The sequence below is a fragment of the Arachis stenosperma genome, chromosome 5, assembly GCF_014773155.1.
Source record: "Arachis stenosperma cultivar V10309 chromosome 5, arast.V10309.gnm1.PFL2, whole genome shotgun sequence".
NCBI lineage: Eukaryota > Viridiplantae > Streptophyta > Magnoliopsida > Fabales > Fabaceae > Arachis > Arachis stenosperma.
The window spans coordinates 102,072,477-102,098,142 of record NC_080381.1 but is presented as its reverse complement, the minus strand read 5'-3'; the positions used below and the strand labels follow the sequence as shown (position 1 = coordinate 102,098,142).

General features: G+C 39.7%; 2 non-coding genes across 2 annotated transcripts; both read right to left on the bottom strand.

Moving 5' to 3' along the window:
• Window positions 1-5,481: 5,481 nt before the first annotated feature.
• On the bottom strand, window positions 5,482-5,589 carry LOC130984018 (small nucleolar RNA R71). Its single transcript, XR_009087979.1, has one exon. It is a non-coding gene; the product is annotated as a small nucleolar RNA R71 (small nucleolar RNA).
• Window positions 5,590-11,991: 6,402 nt separating this feature from the next.
• On the bottom strand, window positions 11,992-12,099 carry LOC130932245 (small nucleolar RNA R71). The gene has a single exon (XR_009067404.1). It is a non-coding gene; the product is annotated as a small nucleolar RNA R71 (small nucleolar RNA).
• Window positions 12,100-25,666: the final 13,567 nt, after the last annotated feature.

The following is a 25,666-nucleotide window of genomic DNA, read 5'->3' as shown; positions in this document are numbered from 1 at the left end:
AAAGGAAACTGGTCGGCGAAATTGTGATCATCAACAATGGCTCCAAAGACTTGGTGCTCTCAAACGTGAATCACACTATGTCACAACTCCGCTCAACTAACCAGCAAGTGTACTGGGTCGTCCAAGTAATAAACCTTACGTGAGTAAGGGTCGATCCCATAAAGATTATTGGTATGAAGCAAGCTATAGTCATCTTGTAAATCCCAGTCAGGCGGATTCAACTGTATTAAGAAATTATAGTATACGCGAAGGAATAAAATAGTAAATAGTTACTCATATAATTCAATAGTGGGAATTTCAGACAAGTGTATGGAGGTGCTGTGTTCCTTCTGAATCTTTGCTTTCCTACTGCTTTTATCCAATCTTTGTCACTACTTTCTATGGCAAGCTGTATGTAGGGCATCACTGTTGTCAATGACTACATCCCATCCTCTCAGTGAAAATGGTCCAAATGCTCTGTCACAACACGGCTAATCATCTGTCGGTTCTCGATCATGTTGGAATAGAAACCCTTGATTCTTTTGCGTTTGTCATCACGCCCAACAATCGCGAGTTTGAAGCTCGTCACAGTCATTCAATCCCAGAATCCTACTCGGAATACCACAGACAAGGTTTAGACTTTTCAGATTCTCATGAATGCCGCCATCAATTCTAGCTTATACCACGAAGACTCTGATCTCATGGAATGGAAGGCTCAGTTGTCAGGCGAGGGGCAACCATGCGTCGTGTATCAGGAATCCAAGAGATACGCATCCTAGCTCTCGCTTGTAGAACGGAAGTGGTTGTCAGGCACGCGTTCATAAGGATGGATGATGATGAGTGTCACAGATCATCACATCCATCAGGTTGAAGTACGAATGGTATCTTAGAACAGGAATAAATCGAATTGAATAGAAAATAGTAGTAATTGCATTGAAACTCGAGGTACAGCAGAGCTCCACATCCTTAATCTATGGTGTGTAGAAACTCCACCGTTGAAAATACATAAGTGATGAAGGTTCAGGCATGGCCGAGAGGCCAGCCCCCAAAACGTGATCACAGGATCAAAAATACAATCCAGGATCCAGGATAATACAAAGGTAAAAAGTTTTATTTATACTAAACTAGCTACTAGGGTTTACAGAAGTAAGTAATTGATGCATAAATCTACTTTCGGGGCCCACTTGGTGTGTGTTTGGCTGAGCTTGATCTATCCACGAGCTGAGGCTTCTCTTGGAGTTGAACGCCAAGTCGTAACGTGTTTTGGGCGTTCAACTCTGGTTCGTGACGTGTTTCTGGCGTTTGACTCCAGAATGCAGCATAGAACTCGCGTTGAGCGCCAGTTTACATCGTCTAATCATGAATGTCTACTTTCCAATGCCGTTCAGAGCGCTCCATTTGGAGTTCTGTAGCTCCAGAAAATCCATTTCAAGTGTAGGGAGGTCAGATTCCAGCAGCATCAGCAGTCCTTTGTCAGCCTCCTATCAGAGTTTTGCTCAGGTCCGTCAATTTCAGCCAGAAAATACCTGAAATCACAGAAAGATACACAAACTCATAGTAAAATCCAGAAATGTGAATTTAGCATAAAAATTAATGAAAACATCCCTAAAAGTAACTAGATCATGCTAAAAACTACCTAAAAACAATGCCAAAAAGCGTATAAATTATCCGCTCATCAGAAACAAACTAGAATATTGGAGACTTCAACTGAGGTGATAAATCTTCTCAATATCTGATGAGCGGATAATTTATACGCTTTTTGGCATTGTTTTTAGGTAGTTTTTAGTAAGTTCAAGCTACTTTTAGGGATGTTTTCGTTAGTTTTTATGTTAAATTCACATTTCTGGACTTTACTATGAGTTTGTGTGTTTTTCTGTAATTTTAAGTAATTTCTGGCTGAAATTGAGGGACTTGAGCAAAACTCTAAAAAAGGCTGGCAAAAGGACTGCTGATGCTGTTGGAATCTGACCTCCCTGCACTCAAAATGGATTTCTGGAGCTACAGAACTCCAAATGGCGCGCTCTCAACGGCGTTGGAAAGTACACATCCAGAGATTTCCAGCAATATATAATAGTCCATACTTTATTCGGAAATGGACGACGTAACTTGGCGTTGAACGCCAAGTACATGCTGCTGTCTGGAGTTAAACGCCAGAAACACGTCATGATCCGGAGTTGAACGCCCAAAACACGTTATAACTTGGAGTTCAACTCCAAGAAAAGCCTTAGCTCATGGATAGATCAAGCTCAGCCCAAGCATACACCAAGTGGGCCCCGGAAGTGGATTTATGCATCAAAAACTTACTCATGTAAACCCTAGTAGCTAGTCTATTATAAATAAGATAATATACTATTGTATTAGACATCTTGGGACGATTAATTCTCAGATCATGGGGGCTGGCCATTCGGCCATGCCTGAACCTTTCACTTATGTATTTTCAACGGTGGAGTTTCTGCACACCATAGATTAAGGGTGTGGAGCTCTGCTGTACCTCAAGTATCAATACAAATACCATTACTTTCTATTCAATTCTGTTTTATTCTTATTCCAAGATATACGTTGCACAACACTTTGATAAATGTGATGATCCGTGACACTCATCATCATTCTCACCTATGAACGCGCGTGACTGACAACCACTTCCGTTCTACCTTAGGCCGGGCGCATATCTCTTAGATTCCCCAACAGAATCTTCGTGGTATAAGCTAGATAGATGGCGGCATTCATGGGGATCTGGAAAGTCTAACCTTGTCTGTGGTATTCCGAGTAGGATCCCGGGATTGAATAACTGTGATGAGCTTCAAACTCCTGAAGGCTGGGTGTGATGACAAACGCAAAAGAATCAATGGATTCTACTCCAACCAGATTGAGAACCGACAGATGATTAGCCGTGCTGTGACAGAGCATTTGGACCATTTTCACTGAGAGGATGGGATGTAGCTATCAACAAGGGTGGTGCCTCTAGACGATTAGCCGTGCAGTGACAGCGCATAGGACCATTTTCCCGAGAGGATTAAAAGTAGCCATTGATGATGGTGATGCCCTACATACAGCTTGCCATTGAAAGGAGTAAGAAGGATTGGATGAAAGCAATAAGAAAGTAGAGATTCGAAAGGATTCTAGCATCTCCACACGCCTATCCGAAATTCCCACTATTGATTTACATAAGTATTTCTATCCCTTTTTATTTTCTATTTATTATTAATTATTCGAAAATCCATAAACCAATTTAATCTGCCTAACTGAGATTTACAAGGTGACCATAGCTTGCTTCATACCAACAATCTCTGTAGGATCGACCCTTACTCACGTAAGGTATTACTTGGATGACCCAGTACACTTGCTGGTTAAGTTGAACGGAATTGTGAAAAGAAAGTGCTGAGTTAGTTTTTAGGCACATGCCAAAGAGCCATTATTGTTGATCACAATTTCGTCCACCAAGTTTTTGGCGCCGTTGCCGGGGATTGTTCAAGTATGGACAACTGACGGTTCATCTTGTTGCTCAGATTAGGTAATTTTCTTTTCAAAAATCTTTTTCAAAATTTTTCTTTTATTTTTCGTTTTTTTCAAACTCTATTTTCGAAAAAAAATTAATAAAAATCCAAAAAAATCATAGAATCATAACAATAAAAAAAATATATTTTGTGTTTCTTGTTTAAGTCTTTAGTCAACTTTTAAGTTTGGTGTCAATTGCATGCTTAAAAAAATTTTTGCATTTTTCGAAAATTCGATGCATTCATAGTGTTCTTCATGATCTTCAAGTTGTTCTTGATAAGTACTCTTGTTTAATCTTGATGTTTTCTTGTTTTGTGTTGTTTGTTGTTTTTCATATGCATTTTTCGTTTGTTAGAGTCCATGCATTAAAGATTTCTAAGTTTGGTGTCTTGCATGTTTTCTTTGCATCAAATTTTTTTTCAAAATTATGTTCTTGATGTTCATCATGATCTTCAAAGTGTTCTTAGTGTTCATCTTGACATCCATAGCATTCTTGCATGCATTCATTGTTTTGATCTAAAAATTTCATGCATTGAGTATTTTTGTTGTTTTTCTCTCTCATCAGTAAAAATTCAAAAATCAAAAATATATCTTTTCCTTTTTTCTCTCCAAATTTTTGAAATTTTGGGTTGACTTGGTCAAAAATTTCCAAAATTAGTTGTTTCTTACAAGTCAAGTCAAATTTTCAAAAATTTAAAAATCTTATCTTTTTAAAATATTTTTCAAAAATTATATCTTTTTCATTTTTTTCTATTTTTCGAAAATTTCAAAAATATTTTTTAAATTATTTTCGAAATCTTTTTCTATTCTTTATATCATATTTTCGAAATTTACTAGCAATTAATGTGATTAATTCAAACATTTGAAGTTTGTTACTTTCTTGTTAAGAAAGGTTCAATCTTTAAGTTCTAGAATCTTATCTTGTAATTTCTTGTTTGTGAAGTAAGTAATTTCAAATTTTTGAATTAAATCTTTTTATCTTTTATCATATCTTTTTCAAAAATTTTATCTTTTTCAAAATTTGATTTCAAAATATCTTATCTAACTTCTTATCTTCTTATCTTTTTAAAATTTGATTTCAAATCTTTTTCAATCAACTAACTAACTTTTTGTTTGTTTCTTATCTTTTTCAAAACCACCTAACTACCTTTCCCTCTCTAATTTTCGAAAATATCTCACCTCTTTTTTTTTAAAAAAATTCTTTTTGTTCTAAATTTTAATTTTAATTATATCTTATATTTAATTTTCGAAAATTACTAACCCCTTTTTCAAAATTATTTTCGAAATTCTCCCTCTCTTTTCTTATTCTATTTAATTATTTAATTACTAACACTTCTCTTCACCTCTCTCCATCCAAATATCCGAACCCACTCTTCTTCATCCTTCTTCCCTTTCTTCTTCTACTAACATAAAGGAATCTCTATACTGTGACATAGAGGATTCCTCTTCTTTTCTTGTTTTCTTCTCTTTCATATGAGCAGGAACAGGGAAAAAGGCACTCTTGTTGAAATTGATCCTGAACCTGAAAGGACTTTGAAAAGAAAACTAAGAGAAACTAAATTACAACAATCCAGAAACAACCTTTCAGAAATTTTCGAACAAGAGAAGGAGATGGCAGCTGAAAATAATAATAATGCAAGGAGAATGCTTGGTGACTTCACAAAGCCAACGTCCAAATTTGATGGAAGAAGCATCTCCATTCCTGCCATTGGAGCCAATAATTTTGAGCTTAAGCCTCAACTAGTTGCTTTAATGCAACAAAACTGCAAGTTTTATGGACTTCCATCTGAAGATCCTTATCAGTTTTTAACTGAGTTCTTGCAGATCTGTGAGACTGTAAAGACTAATGGAGTTGATCTTGAAGTCTATAGACTCATGCTTTTCCCTTTTGCTATAAGAGACACAGCTAGAATATGGTTGGATTCACAACCTAAGGATAGCCTGGACTCTTGGGATAAGCTACTCGCAGCCTTCTTGGATAAATTTTTTCCTCCTCTAAATCTGAGCAAGCTGAGAGTGGATGTTCAAACCTTCAAACAAAAAGATGGTGAATCCTTCTATGAAGCTTGGGAAAGATACAAGCAGCTGACCAAAACATGTCCATCTGACATGCTTTCAGAATGGACCATATTAGATATATTCTATTATGGTCTATCTGAATTTTCGAAAATGTCATTGGACCATTCTGCAGGTGGATCTATTCACCTAAAGAAAATGCCTAAAGAGGCTCAAGAACTCATTGACATGGTTGCAAACAACCAATTCATGTACACTTCTGAGAGGAATTTCGTGAATAATGGGATACATCAGAAGAAAGGAGTTCTTGAAATTGATGCTCTGAATGCCATATTGGCTCAGAACAAAGTGTTGACTCAACAGGTCAACATGATCACTCAAAATATGAATGGATGGCAACATGCATCCAACAGTACTAAAGAGGTAGCTTCTGAAGAAGCTTATGATCATGAGAACCCTGCCATGGCAGAAGTTAATTACATGGGTGAACCTTATGGAAACACCTATAACTCATCATGGAAAAATCATCCAAATTTCTCATGGAAGGATCAACAAAAGCCTCAACAAGGCTTTAACAATGGTGGACGCAATAGGCTGAGCAATAGCAAGCCTTTCCCATCATCTTCTCAGCAACAGACAGAGAATTCTGAACAAAACACTTCTAATTTAGCCAATCTAGTCTCTGATCTGTCAAAGGCCACTTTCAGTTTCATGAGTGAAACAAGATCCTCCATTAGAAATCTGGAGGCACAAGTGGGCCAGCTGAGTAAGAAAGTCATTGAAACTCCTCGCAGTATTCTCCCAAGCAATACAGAAGAGAATCCAAAAGGAGAGTGCAAGGCCATTGATATAATCAATATGGCCAAATGCACAAGGGAGGAGGAGAACAAAAATCCTAGTGAGGAAGACCTCCTGGGACGTCCCTCAAGTAAGAAGGAGTTTCCTATTAAGGATCCAAGGGAATCTGAGGCTCATATAGAGACCATAGAGATTCCATTAAATCTCATTCTGCCATTCATGAGCTCTGAAGACTATTCTTCCTCTGAAGAGGATGAAGATGTGACTGGAGAGCAGGTTGCTCAATATTTAGGAGCTATCATGAAGCTGAATGCCAAGTTGTTTGGTAATGAGACTTGGGAAAGTGAACCTCCCTTGCTCATTAATGAACTAGATACCTGGATTCAGCAAATTCTACCTCAAAAGAAACAAGATCCTGGCAAGTTCTTAATACCTTGTACCATAGGCACCATGACCTTTGCAAAAGCTCTGTGTGATCTGGGGTCAGGGATAAATCTTATGCCACTCTCTGTAATGGAGAAGCTGGGGATCATTGAGGTACAACCTGCCTTGTTCTCATTACAATTGGCAGACAAGTCATTGAGACAAGCTTATGGAATAGTGGAGGACGTGTTAGTAAAGGTTGAAGGCCTTTACATCCCTGCTGATTTCATAATCTTAGACACTAGGAAGGAAGAAGATGTATGCATCATCCTTGGAAGACCTTTCCTAGCCACAGCAGGAGCTGTGATAGATGTCAACAGAGGTGAATTAGTCCTTCAATTGAATGGGGACTACATTGTGTTTAAGGCACATGGCCATCCCTCTGTGACAAAAGAGAGTAAGCATGAAGAGCTTCTCTTAGTTCAGAGTCAAGAAGAGCCCCCACAGTCAAACTCTAAGTTTGGTGTTGGGAGGCCACAACCAAACTCTAAGTTTGGTGTTAAGACCCCATATCCAAACTCTAAGTTTGGTGTTCGGACTATACAACATTGACCTGATCACCTTGTGGCTCCATGAGAGCCACTGTCAAGCTATTGACATTAAAGAAGTGCTTGTTGGGAGGCAACCCAATTTTATTTATCTAATTTTTATTTTATTTTATTTTATTTTTATTTTGTGTTTTATTAGGTACATGATCATGTGGAGTCATGAAAAAAATATAAAAATTAAAAACAGAATAAAAAATAGCAGAAGAAAAATCACACTCTGGAGGAAGCACAGGCTGGCGTTCAACGCCAGTAAGGAGCATCTGGCTGGCGTTCAACGCCAGAACGGAGCATGAATCTGGCGCTGAATGCCAAAAATAAGCAACATTCTGGCGCAGAACGCCAGGAATGTGCCTAGAAGAAAAGCTGGCGCTGAATGCCAGTAACAAGCATGAAACTAGCGTTCAACGCCAGAAACATGCTTTACATGGGCGTTGAACGCCCAGAACGTACACCACTCGGCGTTTAAACGCCATAATAGTGTGCAAAGGCATTTTACATGCCTATTTGGTGCAGGGATAGAATTCCTTGACACCTCAGGATCTGTGGACCCCACAGGATCACCTCAGGATCTGTGGACCCCACAGGATCCCCACCTACTATATTCCCACCTTACCTCCTAATCCTATTTTACTCTTCCCCATGTCACACTTCCTAAAAACCTTTCACCAATCACCTCAATCTCTCTTCCCAATAACTTATTCACCACTCACATCCATCCACTCTTCCCCATAAACCCCACCTACCTTCAAAATTCAAAAACATTTTCCCACCTAATCCCACCCTAAATGGCCGAACCTACCCTCTCCCCTCTCCCTATATATACCCTTCCATTCTACTTCATTTTCACACAACACTACCCCCTCTACTATCCTTGGCCGAATCCATCTCCCCTCACTCTCCTCCATTTTCTTCTTCCTCTTCTTCTTCTCTTCTTTCTTCCCTTGCTCGAGGGCGAGCAATATTTTATGTTTGGTGTGGTAAAAGTATAAGCTTTTTGTTTTTCCATTACCATCAATGGCACCTGATGAGCGGATAATTTGTACGCTTTTTGGCATTGTTTTTAGTATGTTTTTAGTATATTTGGTTTAGTTTCTAGTATATTTTTATTAGTTTTTAGTTAAAATTCACTTTTCTGGACTTTACTATGAGTTTGTGTGTTTTTCTGTGATTTCAGGTATTTTCTGGCTGAAATTAAGGGACCTGAGCAAAAATCTGATTTAGAGACTAAAAAGGACTGCAGATGCTGTTGGATTCTGACCTCCCTGCACTCGAAGTGGATTTTCTGGAGCTACAGAAGCCCAATTGGCGCGCTCTCAACGGCGTTGGAAAGTAGACATCCTGGGCTTTCCAGCAATATATGATAGTTCATACTTTGCCCAAGATTTGATGGCCCAAACCGGCGTTCAAAGTCACCCTCAGATTTCCCAGCGTTAAACGCCGGAACTGGCACCAAAATGGGAGTTAAACGCCCAAACTAGCACAAAAGCTGGCGTTTAACTCCAAGAAGAGTCTCTACACAAAAAATGCTTCATTGCTCAGCCCAAGCACACACCAAGTGGGCCCGGAAGTGGATTTTTATGTCATTTACTCATCTCTGTACACCCTAGGCTACTAGTTCTCTATATATAGGACCTTTTACTATTGTATTTTCATCTTCTGATCTTTGGAATCTTTTGTTCTTTAGATCTTTTGATCACTTTGGGAGGCTGGCCATTCGGCCATGCCTAGACCTTGTTCTTATGTATTTTCAACGGTGGATTTTCTACACACTATAGATTAAGGTGTGGAGCTCTGCTGTACCTCGAGTATTAATGCAATTACTATTGTTCTTCTATTCAATTCCGCTTGTTCTTTGTCCAAGATATCACTTGTTCTTCAACTTGATGAATGTGATGATCCGTGACACTCATCATCATTCTCACCTATGAACGTGTGACTGACAACCACCTCCGTTCTACCTTAGATTGGGTGAATATCTCTTGGATTTCTGATACACGATGCATGGTTGATCGCCTGACAACCGAGTGCTCGCCTGACAAACGAGCCAGCCATTCCGTGAGATCAGAGTCTTCGTGGTATAGGCAAGAACTGATGGCGGCATTCAAGAGAATCCGGAAGGTCTAACCTTGTCTGTGGTATTCTGAGTAGGATTCAATGATTGAATGACTGTGACGTGCTTCAAACTCCTGAAGGCGGGGCGTTAGTGACAGACGCAAAAGAATCACTGGATTTTATTCCGGCCTAATTGAGAACCGACAGATGGATAGCCGTGCCGTGACAGGGTGCGTTGAACATTTCCACTGAGAGGATGGGAGGTAGCCACTGACAACGGTGAAACCCTTCCATAAGCTTGCCATGGAAAGGAGTAAGAAGGATTGGATGAAGACAGTAGGAAAGCAGAGAGACGGAAGGGACCAAGCATCTTCATACGCTTATCTGAAATTCCTACCAATGAATTGCATAAGTATCTCTATCTTTATCTTTATGTTTTATTCGTATATCACTATACCCATTTGAGTCTGCCTGACTAAGATTTACAAGGTGACCATAGCTTGCTTCATACCAACAATCTCCGTGGGATCGACCCTTACTCGCGTAAGGTTTATTACTTGGACGACCCAGTGCACTTGCTGGTTAGTTGTGCGAAGTTGTGTTTATGCCATGGTATTGAACACCAAGTTTTTGGATTCATTACCGGGGATTATTTGAGTTGTGAAAAGTATTGATCACAATTTCGTGCACCAAGTTTTTGGCGCCGTTGCCGGGGATTGTTTCGTGTATGGACAACTAACGGTTCATCTTGTTGCTTAGATTAGGTATTTTTCAGAATTTCTTTAAAAATGAATTCTAGAGTTTCATGATGATCTGTTGAAATCTGGCTGGATGAGAAGCCATGTCTAATCTTATTGGACCGAGGTTTCAACTTATCATCACAAGAGCTTGTTGATTTCTATCAATCTTGCTATTAGAGCAATGATCTGCTAAGGCTTGGCTGGCCATTGGCCATGTCTAGTGTTTTGGACTGAAGCTTTCTTTGAAAGCTTGGCTGGCTGTGAAGCCATGTCTAATTCCTGGACTGGAGTCTTAGACTAGCATTGCAATGATTCCTGGAATTCAAATTAAGAATTCTGAAACTTTTATTTTCTATTTTCATATAATTTTCGAAAAAAAAACACAAAAAAAATTTACAAAACCATAAAAACCAAAAAAAAAAAGATTTTATGTTTCTTGTTTGAGTCTAGTGTCTAATTTTAAGTTTGGTGTCTTGCATGCATTGTTTATTTGATCTTGGTTCTATTTTCAAGTTAATAGTACAGGGAACTGAAGATTCAGAACATGCAGCAGAGGAATTACACAGAAAAAGCTGGGCGTTCAAAACGCCCAGTGAAGAAGGACAGACTGGCGTTTAAACGCCAGCCTGGGTGCCTGGTTGGGCGTTTAACGCCCAAAAAGGTAGTGCATTGGGCGTTAAACGCCAGAATGTGCACCATTCTGGGCGTTTAACGCCAGGATGGCACAAGGGGGAGGATTTTGTTTTCAAAATCAATTTTTTTTCAAGTTTTCAAAGTTTTTCAAAATCAAATCTTTTTCAAATCATATCTTTTCAATCAAATATTTTCAAAATCAATTTCTTTCCTTTCTCAAAGATACTTGCTAACAATTAATGATTTGATTGAACATTTCAAGTATGTTGCCTTTTCTGTTGAGAAAGGTTTAATGTTTGAATCATATCTTTTCTTGTTAGGCAAGTCATTAATTTTTAAAATCAAATCTTTTTAAAAAATTGTTTTTCAATCATATCTTTTTAAAACCATAACTTTTCAATCAAATCTTTTTTAATCAAATCTTTTTCAAAACAATTCTCAATCATATCTTTTTAATTTCTAATTTCAAATCTCTTTCAAAAAAATTACTTGATCTTTTTCTCACTCTTGATTTTCGAAAATTAAATTAAAGTTTTTCAAAATGTTTTTAAAATCTTTTTAATTAATTTTCGAAAATTTCTTCCTCTCTTCTCACATCCTTCTATTTATGGAGTACCACTCCTCCTCAATGCACAATTCGAACTCTATCTGACTAAGTTCGAATTCTTCTACCTCTTTCTTCTATTATTCTGTTCCTCTGACACCTCAAGGAATCTCTATACTGTGACATAGATGATTCCATATTTTCTTGTTCTCTTCTCTTTCATATGAGCAGGAACAAAGACAAAGGCATTCTTGTTGAAGCTGATCCTGAACCTGAAAGGACCTTGAAGCGAAAGCTAAGAGAAGCTAAGGCACAACTCTCTGTAGAGGACCTAACAGAAATCTTCAAAGAAGAAGACATGGCAGCCGAAAACAACAACAATGCAAACAATGCAAGGAAGGTGCTGGGTGACTTTACTGCACCTACTCCCGACTTCTATGGGAGAAGCATCTCTATCCCTGCCATTGGAGCAAACAACTTTGAGCTTAAGCCTCAATTAGTTTCTCTAATGCAACAGAATTGCAAGTTCCATGGACTTCCATTGGAAGATCCTCATCAGTTCTTAGCTGAATTCTTGCAAATCTGTGACACTGTCAAGACTAATGGGGTTGACCCTGAGGTCTACAGACTTATGCTATTCCCTTTTGCTGTAAGAGACAAAGCTAGGACATGGTTGGACTCACAACCTAAAGAAAGCCTGGACTCATGGGAAAAGCTAGTCAATGCCTTCTTGGCAAAGTTCTTTCCACCTCAAAAATTGAGTAAGCTTAGAGTGGAAGTCCAAACCTTCAGACAGAAGGATGGAGAATACCTCTATGAAGCTTGGGAAAGATACAAACAGTTGATCAGAAAATGTCCTTCTGACATGCTTTCTGAATGGAGCATCATAGGTATTTTTTATGATTGTCTCTCTGAACTATCCAAGATGTCTTTGGATAGCTCTGCTGGAGGATCTCTTCATCTGAAGAAGACGCCTACAGAAGCTCAAGAGCTAATTGAAATGGTTGCAAATAACCAATTCATGTACACTTCTGAAAGGAATCCTGTGAACAATGGGACTAGTCAGAAGAAAGGAGTTCTTGAGATTGATACTCTGAATGCCATTCTGGCTCAGAACAAGATATTGACTCAACAAGTCAATTTGATTTCTCAAAGTCTGTCTGGAATGCAAAATGCACCAAGCAGTACTAAGGATGCTTCATCTGAAGAAGAAGCTTATGATCCTGAGAACCCTTCAATGGAAGAGGTGAATTACCTGGGAGAACCCTATGGAAACACCTATAATTCTTCATGGAGAAATCATCCAAATTTCTCATGGAAGGATCAACAGAGACCTCAACAAGGTTTCAACAACAATAATGGTGGAAGAAACAGGTTTAGCAATGGCAAGCCTTTTCCATCATCTTCTCAGCAACAGACAGAGAATTCTAAGCAGAACCCCTCTGACTTAGCAACTATGGTCTCTGATCTAATCAAAACCACTCAAAGTTTCATGACTGAAACAAGGTCCTCCATTAGGAATTTGGAGGCACAAGTGGGACAGCTGAGCAAGAAAATTACTGAACTCCCTCCTAGTACTCTCCCAAGCAATACAGAAGAAAATCCAAAAGGAGAGTGCAAGGCCATCAACATGGCTGAATTTGGAGAGGAAGGAGAGGAAGTGAACGCCACTGAGGAAGACCTCAATGGGCGTCCACTGACCTCCACTGAGTTCCCCAATGAGGAACCATGGGAATCTGAGGCTCAAAATGAGACCATAGAGATTCCATTGGACTTACTTCTGCCTTTCATGAGCTCTGATGAGTATTCTTCCTCTGAAGAGGATGAGTATGTCACTGAAGAGCAAGTTGCTAAATACCTTGGAGCAATCATGAAGCTAAATGACAAGTTATTTGGAAATGAGACTTGGGAGGATGAACCCCCTTTGTTCACCAAAGAATTGGATGACTTGTCTAGGCAGAAATTACCTCAAAAGAGGCAGGACCCTGGGAAGTTCTCCATACCTTGTACCATAGGCACCATGACCTTCAACAAGGCTCTGTGTGACTTAGGGTCAAGTGTAAACCTCATGCCTCTCTCTGTAATGGAGAAGCTAGGGATCTTTGAAGTGCAAGCTGCAAGAATCTCATTAGAGATGGCAGACAACTCAAGAAAACAAGCTCATGGACTTGTAGAGGATGTTTTGGTGAAGATTGAAGACCATCACATCCCTGCTGATTTCATAGTCCTAGAAACTGGGAAGTGCATGGATGAATCCATCATCCTTGGCAGACCCTTCCTAGCCACAGCAAAGGCTGTGATTGATGTTGATAGAGGTGAACTGATCATTCAAGTGAATGAAGAATCCTTTGTGTTTAAGGCTCAAGGATATCCCTCTGTCACCATGGAGAGGGAGCATGAAGAGCTTCTCTCAAATCAAAGTCAAACAGAGCTCCCACAGTCAAACTCTAAGTTTGGTGTTGGGAGGCCACAACCAAACTATAAGTTTGGTGTTGAACCCCCACATTCAAACTCTAAGTTTGGTGTTGGGAGGTTCCAACATTGCTCTGAGAAAATGTGAGGCTCCATGAGAGCCATCTGTCAAGCTAATGACATTAAAGAAGCGCTTGTTGGGAGGCAACCCAATGTTATATTTTATATATTTTTCTTTGTTATTCTATGTTTTCTGTAGGTTGATGATCATGAGAAGTCACAAAATCAATTGAAGAAGCAAAAACAGAATGAAAAACAGGAAGAAAAACAGCACACCTTGGAGGAAGAACCTACTGGCGTTTAAACGCCAGTAAGGTTAGCAGATGGGCGTTTAACGCCCAGTCTGGCACCATTCTGGGCGTTTAACGCCAGAATTGGCTCAAAACATGATTTTGAATGCCATTTGGTGCAGGGATGACTTTTCCTTGACACCTCAGGATCTGTGGACCCCATAGGATCCCCACCAACCCCACCGCTCTCTCTCTTCTTCACCCATTCACCAATCACCTCAACACCTCTTCCCCAAAAACCCACCCATACATGACCGAACCATGAGCCCCCCTCTCCTATATAGACCCTTCTTCACCCCTTCATTTTCACACAACCTAAACACCACTTCTCCCCCTCTTTGGCCGAACACAACGCCATTCCCTTCTTCCTCATTTCTTCTTCTTCTACTCTCTTCTTTCTTCTTTTGCTCGAGGACGAGCAAACCTTTTAAGTTTGGTGTGGTAAAAGCATTGCTTTTTGTTTTTACATAACCATTTATGGCATCCAAGGCCGGAGAAACCTCTAGAAAGAGGAAAGGGAAGGCAAAAGCTTCTACCTCCGAGTCATGAGAGATGGAGAGATTCATCTCAAGGGTGCATCGAGACCACTTCTATGAAGTTGTGGCCATGAAGAAGGGTCAACTTTGATCAAAAGGTTAGACCAAGTCCTCATAGATATCTGTGAAGAGGACGCCCAATGGAAGAGAAATTCAAGAGGGAAGCCAGTTCAACTGAGAAGGCATGACCTCAAGCCCATCACTAAGAAAAGGATGGAGCAAACAAGAGATCCTCCTCCTCATGAAGTCCCTAAGATGCCTCAAGGGATGCACTTTCCTCCACAAAACTATTGGGAGCAAATCAACACCTCCCTAGGAGAATTGAGTTCCAACATGGGACAATTAAGGGTGGAGCACCAAGAATACTCCATTCTCCTTCATGAAATTAGAGAAGATCAAAGAATCATGAGAGAGGAGCAACAAAGACAAGGAAGAGACATTGAGGAGCTCAAGCACTCCATAGGATCTTCAAGAGGAAGAACAAGCCGCCATCACTAAGGTGGACCCGTTCTTTAATGTCCTTGTTCTTTGTTTTTCTTTTTTTTGAAATTTTCATGCTTATGTTTGTCTATGTTTGTGTCTTATGATCATTAATGTCTTAGTGTCTATGCCTTAAAGTTATGAATGTCCTATGAATCCATCACCTTTCTTAAAAGAAAACTGTTTTTATCACAAAAGAACAAGAAGTACAGGATTTCAAATTCATCTTTAAAACTAGCTTAATTAGTTTGATGTGGTGACAATACTTTTTGTTTTCTGAATGTATGCTTGAACAGTGCATATGTCTTTTGAATTTGTTGTTCATGAATGTTAAAATTGTTGGCTCTTGAAAGAATGATGAAAAAGGAGACATGTTACTGAGGATCTGAAAAATCATAAAAATGATTCTTGAAGCAAGAAAAAGCGGTGAATACAAAAAAAAAAAAACAAAAAAAGGAGAAAGAGAAAAAGAAAGAAAAAGAAAGAAATAAAGTTGTGATCCAAGGCAAAAAGAGTGTGCTTAAGAACCCTGGACACCTCTAATTGGGGACTCTAGCAAAGCTGAGTCACAATCTGAAAAGGTTCACCCAATTATGTGTCTGTGGCATGTATGTATCCGGTGGTAATACTGGAAGACAGAGTGCTTTGGGCCACAGCCAAGACTCAATAAGTAGCTGTGTTCAAGAATCATCATACTTAACTAGGAGAATCAATAACACTATCTGGATTCTGAGTTCCTAAAGAAGCCAATCATTCTGAATTTCAAAGGATAAAGTGAGATGCCAAAACTGTTCAGAGGCAAAAAGCTAAAAGCACCGCTCATCTAATTAATACTGATCTTCATAGATGTTTTTGGAGTTCATTGCATATTCTCTTCTTTTTATCTTATTTGATTTTCAGTTGCTTGGGGACAAGCAACAATTTAAGTTTGGTGTTGTGATGAGCGGATAATTTGTACGCTTTTTGGCATTGTTTTTAGTATGTTTTTAGTATATTTGGTTTAGTTTTTAGTATATTTTTATTAGTTTTTAGTTAAAATTCACTTTTCTGGACTTTACTATGTGTTTGTATATTTTTCTGTGATTTCAGGTATTTTCTGGCTGAAATTGAGGGACCTGAGAAAAAATCTGATTTAGAGACTGAAAAGGACTGCAGATGCTGTTGGATTCTGACCTCCCTGCACTCGAAGTGGATTTTCTGGAGCTACAGAAGCTCAATTGGCGCGCTCTCAACGGCGTTGGAAAGTAGACATCCTGGGCTTTTCAGCAATATATGATAGTCGATACTTTGCCCAAGATTTGATGGCCCAAACCGGCGTTCAAAGTCACCCTCAGATTTCCCAGCGTTAAACGCCGGAACTGGCACCAAAATGGGAGTTAAACGCCCAAACTAGCACAAAAGCTGGCGTTTAACTCCAAGAAGAGTCTCTACACGAAAAATGCTTCATTGCTCAGCCCAAGCACACACCAAGTGGGCCCGGAAGTGGATTTTTATGTCATTTACTCATCTCTGTACACCCTAGGCTACTAGTTCTCTATATATAGGACCTTTTACTATTGTATTTTCATCTTCTGATCTTTGGAATCTTTTGTTCTTTAGATCTTTTGATAACTTTGGGAGGCTGGCCATTCGGCCATGCCTAGACCTTGTTCTTATGTGTTTTCAACGGTGGAGTTTCTACACACCATAGATTAAGGTGTGGAGCTCTGCTGTACCTCGAGTATTAATGCAATTACTATTGTTCTTCTATTCAATTCTGCTTGTTCTTTGTCGAAGATATCACTTGTTCTTCAACTTGATGAATGTGATGATCCGTGACACTCATCATCATTCTCACCTATGAACGTGTGACTGACAACCACCTCCGTTCTACCTTAGATTGGGTGAATATCTCTTGGATTTCTGATACACGATGCATGGTTGATCGCCTGACAACCGAGTGCTCGCCTGACAAACGAGCCAGCCATTCCGTGAGATCAGAGTCTTCGTGGTATAGGCAAGAACTGATGGCGGCATTCAAGAGAATCCGGAAGGTCTAACCTTGTCTGTGGTATTCTGAGTAGGATTCAATGATTGAATGACTGTGACGTGCTTCAAACTCCTGAAGGCGGGGCATTAGTGACAGACGCAAAAGAATCACTGGATTCTATTCCGGCCTGATCGAGAACCGACAGATGGATAGCCGTGCCGTGACAGGGTGCGTTGAACATTTCCACTGAGAGGATGGGAGGTAGCCACTGACAACGGTGAAACCCTTCCATAAGCTTGCCATGGAAAGGAGTAAGAAGGATTGGATGAAGACAGTAGGAAAGCAGAGAGACGGAAGGGACCAAGCATCTTCATACGCTTATCTGAAATTCCTACCAATGAATTGCATAAGTATCTCTATCTTTATCTTTATGTTTTATTCGTATATCACTATACCCATTTGAGTCTGCCTGACTAAGATTTACAAGGTGACCATAGCTTGCTTCATACCAACAATCTCCGTGGGATCGACCCTTACTCGCGTAAGGTTTATTACTTGGACGACCCAGTGCACTTGCTGGTTAGTTGTGCGAAGTTGTGTTTATGCCATGGTATTGAACACCAAGTTTTTGGATTCATTACCGGGGATTATTTGAGTTGTGAAAAGTATTGATCACAATTTCGTGCACCAGCACCTAAGGCCGGAGAATCCTCTAGAAAAGGAAAAGGGAAGACAAAAGCTTCCACCTCCGAGTCATGGGAGATGGAAAGATGCATCTCCAATAGCCATCAAGACCGCTTCTATGATGTTGTGGCAAAGAAGAAGGTGATCCCTGAGGTCCCTTTCAAGCTCAAGAAAAATGAGTATCCAGAGATCCGACATGAAATCCGAAGAAGAGGTTGGAAGTCCTAACGAACCCCATGCAACAAGTCGAAATCTTAATGGTTCAAGAGTTCTATGCCAATGCATGGATCACTAGGAACCATGATCAAAGTATGAACCAGAGTCCAAAGAATTATCTCACAATGGTTCGGGGGAAATACTTAGATTTTAGTCCGGAGAATGTGAGATTGGCATTCCACTTGCCCATGATGCAAGGAGATGAACGCCCCTACACTAGAAGGGTCAACTTTAATCAAAAGTTGGACCAAGTCCTTATGGACATATGTGTGGAAGGAGCTCAATGGAAGAGAGACTCCAAAGGCAAGCCAGTCCAACTAAGAAGACTGGACCTCAAGCCTGTGCTTAGAGGATGGTTGGAGTTCATTCAACGCTCCATCATTCCCACTAGCAACCGATCTGAAGTTACTGTGGATCGGGCCATCATGATTTATAGCATCATGATTGGAGAGGAAGTAGAAGTTCATGAGGTCATCTCCAATGAAATCTACAAAATAGCCGAAAAGCCCTCCACCTTGGCAAGGCTAGCATTTCCTCACCTTATTTGCCATCTATGTTACTCAGTTGGAGTTATCATAGAAGGAGACATCTCAATTGAAGAGGATAAGCCCATCACCAAGAAGAGGATGGAGCAAGCAAGAGAGACCCTCCACGGTTCTCAAGAGATGCATGAGGAAGCTCATCATCAAGAAATCCCTAAGATACCTCAAGGGATGCACTTTCCTCCCAACAACTATTGGGAACAACTCAACACTTCCTTAGAAGGTTTGAGCCACAATGTGGAACAATTAAGGGTGGAACATCATGAGCACTCCATCATTCTCCAAGAAATAAGAGAAGATCAAAGAGCAATGAGGGAGGAGCAACAAAGGCAAGGAAGAGACATAGAAGAGCTTAAGGACATTGTTGGTCCTTCAAGAAGAAGACGCCACTAAGGTGGATTCATTCCTTGTTCTTATTTCTTTCTGTTTTTCGGTTCCTATGTTATGTTTATCTATATTTTGTGTCTCTACTTCATGATCATTAGTATGTAGTAACCATGTCTTAAAGCTATGAATAAAATCCATTAATCCTTCACCTCTCTTAAATGAAAAATGTTTTAATTCAAAAGAACAAGAAGTACATGAATTTTGAAAATTGTCCTTGAAATTAATTTAATTATATTGATGTGGTGACAATACTTTTGTTTTCTGAATGAATGCTTGAACAGTGCATATGTCTTTTGATCTTGTTGTTTATGAATGTTAAAATTGTTGGCTCTTGAAAGAATGATGAACAAGGAGAAATGTTATTGATGATCTGAAAATTCATGAAATTGATTCTTGAAGCCAGAAAAAGCAGTGAAAAAAGAAAGCTTGTGAAAAAAAAATGGCGAAAAAAATAGAAAGAAAAAGAAAAAGCAAGCAAAAAAAGCTAATAGCCCTTAAAACCAAAAGGCAAGGGTAAAAAGGATCCAAGGCTTTGAGCATCAATGGATAGGAGGGCCCAAGGAAATAAAATCTAGGCCTAAGCGGCTAAATCAAGCTGTCCCTAACCATGTGCTTGTGTCATGAAGGTCCAAGTGAAAAGCTTGAGACTGAGTGGTTAAAGTCGTGATCCAAAGCAAAAAAAGAGTGTGCTTAAGAGCTCTGGACACCTCTAACTGGGGACTTCAGCAAAGCTGAGTCACAATCTGAAAAGGTTCACCCAGTTATGTGTTTGTGGCATTTTTGTATCCGGTGGTTATACTGGAAAACAAAATGCTTAGGGCCACGGCCAAGACTCATAAGTAGCTTTGTTCAAGAATCAACATGCTTAACTAGGAAAGTCAATAACACTATCCAAAATTCTAAGTTCCTAAGAGAAGCCAATCATTCTAAACTTCAAGGGAAAAAGTGAGATGCCAAAACTATTCAGAAGCAAAAAGCTACAAGTCCCGCTCATCTAATTATAATTAATATTCATTGATATTCTGGAATTCACAGTATATTCTCTTCTTTTTATCCTAATTTATTTTCAGTTGCTTGGGGACAAGCAACAATTTAAGTTTGGTGTTGTGATGAGCGGATAATTTATACGTTTTTTGGCATTGTTTTTAGGTAGTTTTTAGTAAGTTCAAGCTACTTTTAGGGATGTTTTCATTAGTTTTTATGTTAAATTCATATTTCTGGACTTTACTATGAGTTTGTGTGTTTTTCTGTAATTTCAGGTAATTTCTGGCTGAAATTGAGGGACTTGAGCAAAACTCTGAAAATGACTGACAAAAGGACTGCTGATGCTGTTGGAATCTGACCTCCCTGCACTCAAAATGGATTTTTTGGAGCTACAAAACTCCAAATGGCGCGCTCTCAACGGTGTTGGAAAGTACACATCCAGAGATTTCCAGCAATATATAATAGTCCATACTTTATTCGGAAATTGACGATGTAACTTGGCGTTGAACGCCAAGTACATGCTGCTGTCTGGAGTTAAACGCCAGAAACACGTCATGATCCGGAGTTGAACGCCCAAAACACGTTATAACTTGGAGTTCAACTCCAAGAAAAGTCTCAGCTCGTGGATAGATCAAGCTCAGCCCAAGCATACACCAAGTGGGCCCCGGAAGTGGATTTATGCATCAAAAACTTACTCATGTAAACCCTAGTAGCTAGTCTATTATAAATAGGATAATTTACTATTGTATTAGACATCTTGGGACGATTAATTCTCAGATCATGGGGGCTGGCCATTCGGCCATGCCTGAACCTTTCACTTATGTATTTTCAACGGTGGAGTTTCTGCACACCATAGATTAAGGGTGTGGAGCTCTGCTGTACCTCAAGTTTCAATACAATTACCATTACTTTCTATTCAATTCTCTTTTATTCTTATTCCAAAATATATGTTGCACAACACTTTGATGAATGTGATGATCCGTGACACTCATCGTCATTCTCACCTATGAACGCGCGTGACTGACAACCACTTCCGTTCTACCTTAGGCCGGGCGCATATCTCTTAGATTCCCCAACAGAATCTTCGTGGTATAAGCTAGATAGATGGCGGCATTCATGGGGATCCGGAAAGTCTAACCTTGTCTGTGGTATTCCGAGTAGGATCCCGGGATTGAATGACTGTGATGAGCTTCAAACTCCTGAAGGCTGGGCGTGATGACAAACGCAAAAGAATCAATGGATTCTACTCCAACCTGATTGAGAACCGACAGATGATTAGCCGTGCTGTGACAGAGCATTTGGACCATTTTCACTGAGAGGATGGGATGTAGCTATCAACAAGGGTGATGCCTCTAGACGATTAGCCGTGTAGTGACAGCGCATAGGACCATTTTCCCGAGAGGATTAAAAGTAGCCGTTGATGATGGTGATGCCCTACATACAGCTTGCCATGGAAAGGAGTAAGAAGGATTGGATGAAAGCAATAAGAAAGTAGAGATTCGAAAGGATTCTAGCATCTCCACACGCCTATCTGAAATTCCCACTATTGATTTACATAAGTATTTCTATCCCTTTTTATTTTCTATTTATTATTAATTATTCGAAAATCCATAAACCAATTTAATCTGCCTAACTGAGATTTACAAGGTGACTATAGCTTGCTTCATACCAACAATCTCTGTGGGATCAACCCTTACTCACGTAAGGTATTACTTGGATGACCCAGTACACTTGCTGGTTAAGTTGAACGGAATTGTGAAAAGAAAGTGCTGAGTTAGTTTTTAGGCACATGCCAAAGAGCCATTATTGTTGATCACAATTTCGTCCACCAATATCCAAAGCAAAAGCAATAAAACTCAAATAAAAACTATGAATGTGAAGAAAACCTAGAGGAAGTAGTGGAATTCTCTCTCCAGATTCAAAACTAAAACTAAAAGCTTTGCGTAATGAGAATGTATCCTGATTCTCTACTATTCCCTGGCTCTAGTCTGTGTTTCTGGGCCAAAAACTGGGTCTAAAACTGGCCCAAAATCACCCCCAGCATTTTTCTGCAACTGCTGTACGTCGCGCATGTCATGCGTGCGCGTCATTTGTCAAACTCCTTGTCACGCGTACGCTTCAGTCACGCGTATGCGTCAGTCACGCGTATGCATCCCTTGTATTCTGCGCTAATCACACGTACGCGTTAGGTGCGCGTGCGCATCGCTATGGAATGCTTCAGATCACGCGCACGTGAGAGCTATGCGTGCACATCGAGTCTCGCTGGTCAGCTTCATTGTTTCTTTGTATTCCTCCCATTTTTGCAAGCTTTCTTTCCATTCTCCTAGCCATTCTTGCCCTATAGAACCTGAAAACACTGAACACACAGATCACGGCATCGAATGGTATATAGAGGGATTATAATCCAACAATTTAAGGGCTTAGGAAGTAGGTTTTCAATCATAGTATTAGATCAGGAAGGCAAATGTATAACATGCTAATTACATGGATAAATGTGGGAAGAATCTGATAAAAACCACTCAATTGAGTACAAGATAAATCGTAAAATAACAGTTTATCAAATGCCATTAAAGCTAGTCTTTCCTTAGGATTTGACTAGGACTTGTGGACTCAAGTTGATTGTATCCACTAGACTTTCCTTCATAGTTAGAGGTTAACTAAGTGAGAGCAATGGACATTTCTTGTCACAATTGATGAAGATAATAAGGATGGGACTTCTAGTTCTCATCCCTTGCCAAGAGCTTTCTTAGTTATTAGCTTATTTCTCTTGTCATTTACATTTTTTGTCCCTTATTCAAAACCTCAAAATATACAATCCATAACCAATAATCGAGCACATTTCCCTGTAGTTCCTTGAGAGATGGCCCGAGGTTTAAATACTTCGGTTATTTTTATTGGGGTTTGTACTTGTGACAACCAAATTAAATTTCGATGTGAGGATTGTTTGTTGATTTAGAACTATTCTTGCAACGAGATTTCATTGAGAAATTCTTTACCGATAATTTTTCTTCATCAATACAGCTATACCAGCAAGTGCATTGGGTCGTCCAAGCAATACCTGAGCAAGTCAGGGTCGATCCCACGAGGATTGTGGTTTGAAGCAAGCTATGGTTATCTTACACGTCTTAGTTAGGCAAAATCAGAAGGTTTGGATTAGAGGAAACTATTCATAATTTGTATTTGTGAGTTAGATTGGAATCTGTTGGATTGATGTAAGGGCAATTGATGAGCGGATAATTTATACGCTTTTTGGTATTGTTTTTAGTATGTTTTTAGTAGGATTTAGTTAGTTTTTAGTATATTTTTATTAGTTTTTAATTAAAATTCACTTTTCTGGACTTTACGATGAGTTTGTGTGTTTTTCTGTGATTTCAGGTATTTTCTGGCTGAAATTGAGGGATCTGAGCAAAAATCTGATTCAGAGGCTAAAAGGACTGCAGATGCTGTTGGATTCTGACCTCCCTGCACTCGAAGTGGATTTACTGGAGCTACAGAAGCCCAATTGGCGCGCTCTCAACAGCGTTGGAAAGTAGACATCCTGGGCTTTCCAGCAATGTATAATAGTCCATACTTTGCCTAAGATTTGATGGCCCAAATCGGCGTTGCAAATCAGCTTCAAAATTCCCAGCGTTTAACGCTGGAACTGGCATAGAAATTGGAGTTAAACGCCCAAACTGGCATAAAAGCTGGCGTTTAACTCCAGAAAGAGCCTCTACACGAAAATGCTTCAATGCTCAGCCCAAGCACACACCAAGTGGGCCCGGAAGTGGATTTTTCTGTCATTCACTCATTTCTGTAAATCCTAGGTTACTAGTTCACTATTAATAGGATCTTTTGACATTGTATCGGTACCTCATGACACTTTATACGTTTCTCATTGTATCTTCTACAGCATGAGTCTCTAAACCCCATGGTTGGGGGTGAGGAGCTCTGCTGTGTCTTAATGGATTAATGCAATTACTACTGTTTCATATTCAATCATGCTTGCTTCCGTTCTAAGATATCACTTGTTCTTAACCCGGATGAATGTGATGACCCGTGACACTCATCATATTCTCAACAATGAACGCGTGCTTGACAACCACCTCCGTTCTTCCTTAGATTGAGTAGATATCTCTTGGATTCCTTAATTAGAATCTTCGTGGTATAAGCTAGAATTAATGGCGGCATTCAAGAAAATCCGGAAGGTCTAAACCTTGTCTGTGGTATTCTGAGTAGGATTCAATGATTGAATGACTGTGACGAGCTTCAAACTCGCGATTGTGGGGCGTTAGTGACAGACGCAAAAGAATCACTGGATTCTATTCCGACATGATCGAGAACTGACAGCTGGATAGTCGTGCCGTGACAGGGTGCGTTGAACATTTCCACTGAGAGGATGGGAGGTAGCCACTGACAACGGTGAAACCCTTGCATACAGCTTGCCATGGAAGGAGTCTTGCGTGTTTGAAGAAGAATACAGTAGGAAAGCAGAGGTTCAGAAGACAGAGCATCTCCAAAACCTCAACCTATTCTCCATCACTGCAATTCAAGTACCTATTTTATGTTCTTTTGCTTTTCAATCAATCCTGATAATCTTTGACATCCTGACTAAGAGTCACAAGATAACCATAGCTTGCTTCAAACCGGCAATCTTCGTGGGATCGACCCTTACTCACGTAAGGTATTACTTGGACGACCCAGTGCACTTGCTGGTTAGTTGTGCGGGATTGCAAAAGTGTGATTGCAATTTCGTGCACCAAGTTTTTGGCGCCGTTACCGGGGATTGTTCGAGTTTGGACAACTGACGGCTTATCTTGTTGCTTAGATTAGGACCGTTTTGTTTTTGTTGGTTTAGAGTCCTTTATTTGAGTATAATTTCATATTTTAAGTTTGGTGTCAATTGCATGTTTTTGTTTTTCTTTTAATTTTCGAATTTGCATGTCCTTAGTCCCTTCTTGATCTTTAAAAATTCTAAGTTTGGTGTCTTCTTTGTGTTTTTCTTTAAAAATTTTGAAAATTCATGTTTGATTTTCTGAAAAATTTTAAGTTTGGTGTCTCTTTGTTGTTTTTATCTCTCCTCTTTTCAAAAAATATATATACATACATATCTTGATTACTATTCACATCAATTCCCTTTTCTCCAATATGGACATAAATGGGAATGAACAGTCTAGAAGGACTCTGGGGTCATATGCTAACCCCATTACAGTTGCATATGGGAGTAGCATCTGTACACCTCCCATCAAAGCAAGCAGCTTTGAGCTAAATCCTCAACTCATTATCATAGTGCAGCAAAACTGCCAGTATTCCGGTCTTCCACAAGAAGAACCCACTGAGTTTCTGGCACAGTTCTTGCAAATTGCTGACACAGTACGTGATAAAGAGGTGGATCAGGATGTCTACAGACTATTACTGTTTCCATTTGCTGTAAAAGATCAAGCTAAGAGGTGGTTGAATAACCAACCTACAGCAAGCATAAAGACATGGAAACAGTTATCAGACAAATTCCTGAATCACTTTTACCCAACAAAGAGGATGACACAGCTAAGGCTGGACATCCAAGGCTTTAAACAAGAGGATAATGAATCCCTTTATAATGCCTGGGAGAGGTATAGAGGTATGCTAAGAAAATGCCCTTCTGAAATGTTTTCAGAGTGGGTACAATTAGACATCTTCTACTATGGGCTTACAGAAAAAGCTCAGATGTCTTTAGACCACTCAGCTGGTGGATCTATACACATGAGGAAGACAATTGAAGAGGCTCAAGAGCTTATAGACACTGTTGCTAGAAATCAATATTTGTACTCTAGCAATGAGTTCTCTCCAAAAGAGGACGTCATGGCAGTAGCCACTGATCCTAATCCTTAAGAACAGATGATTGAGCTTAATCAACAAT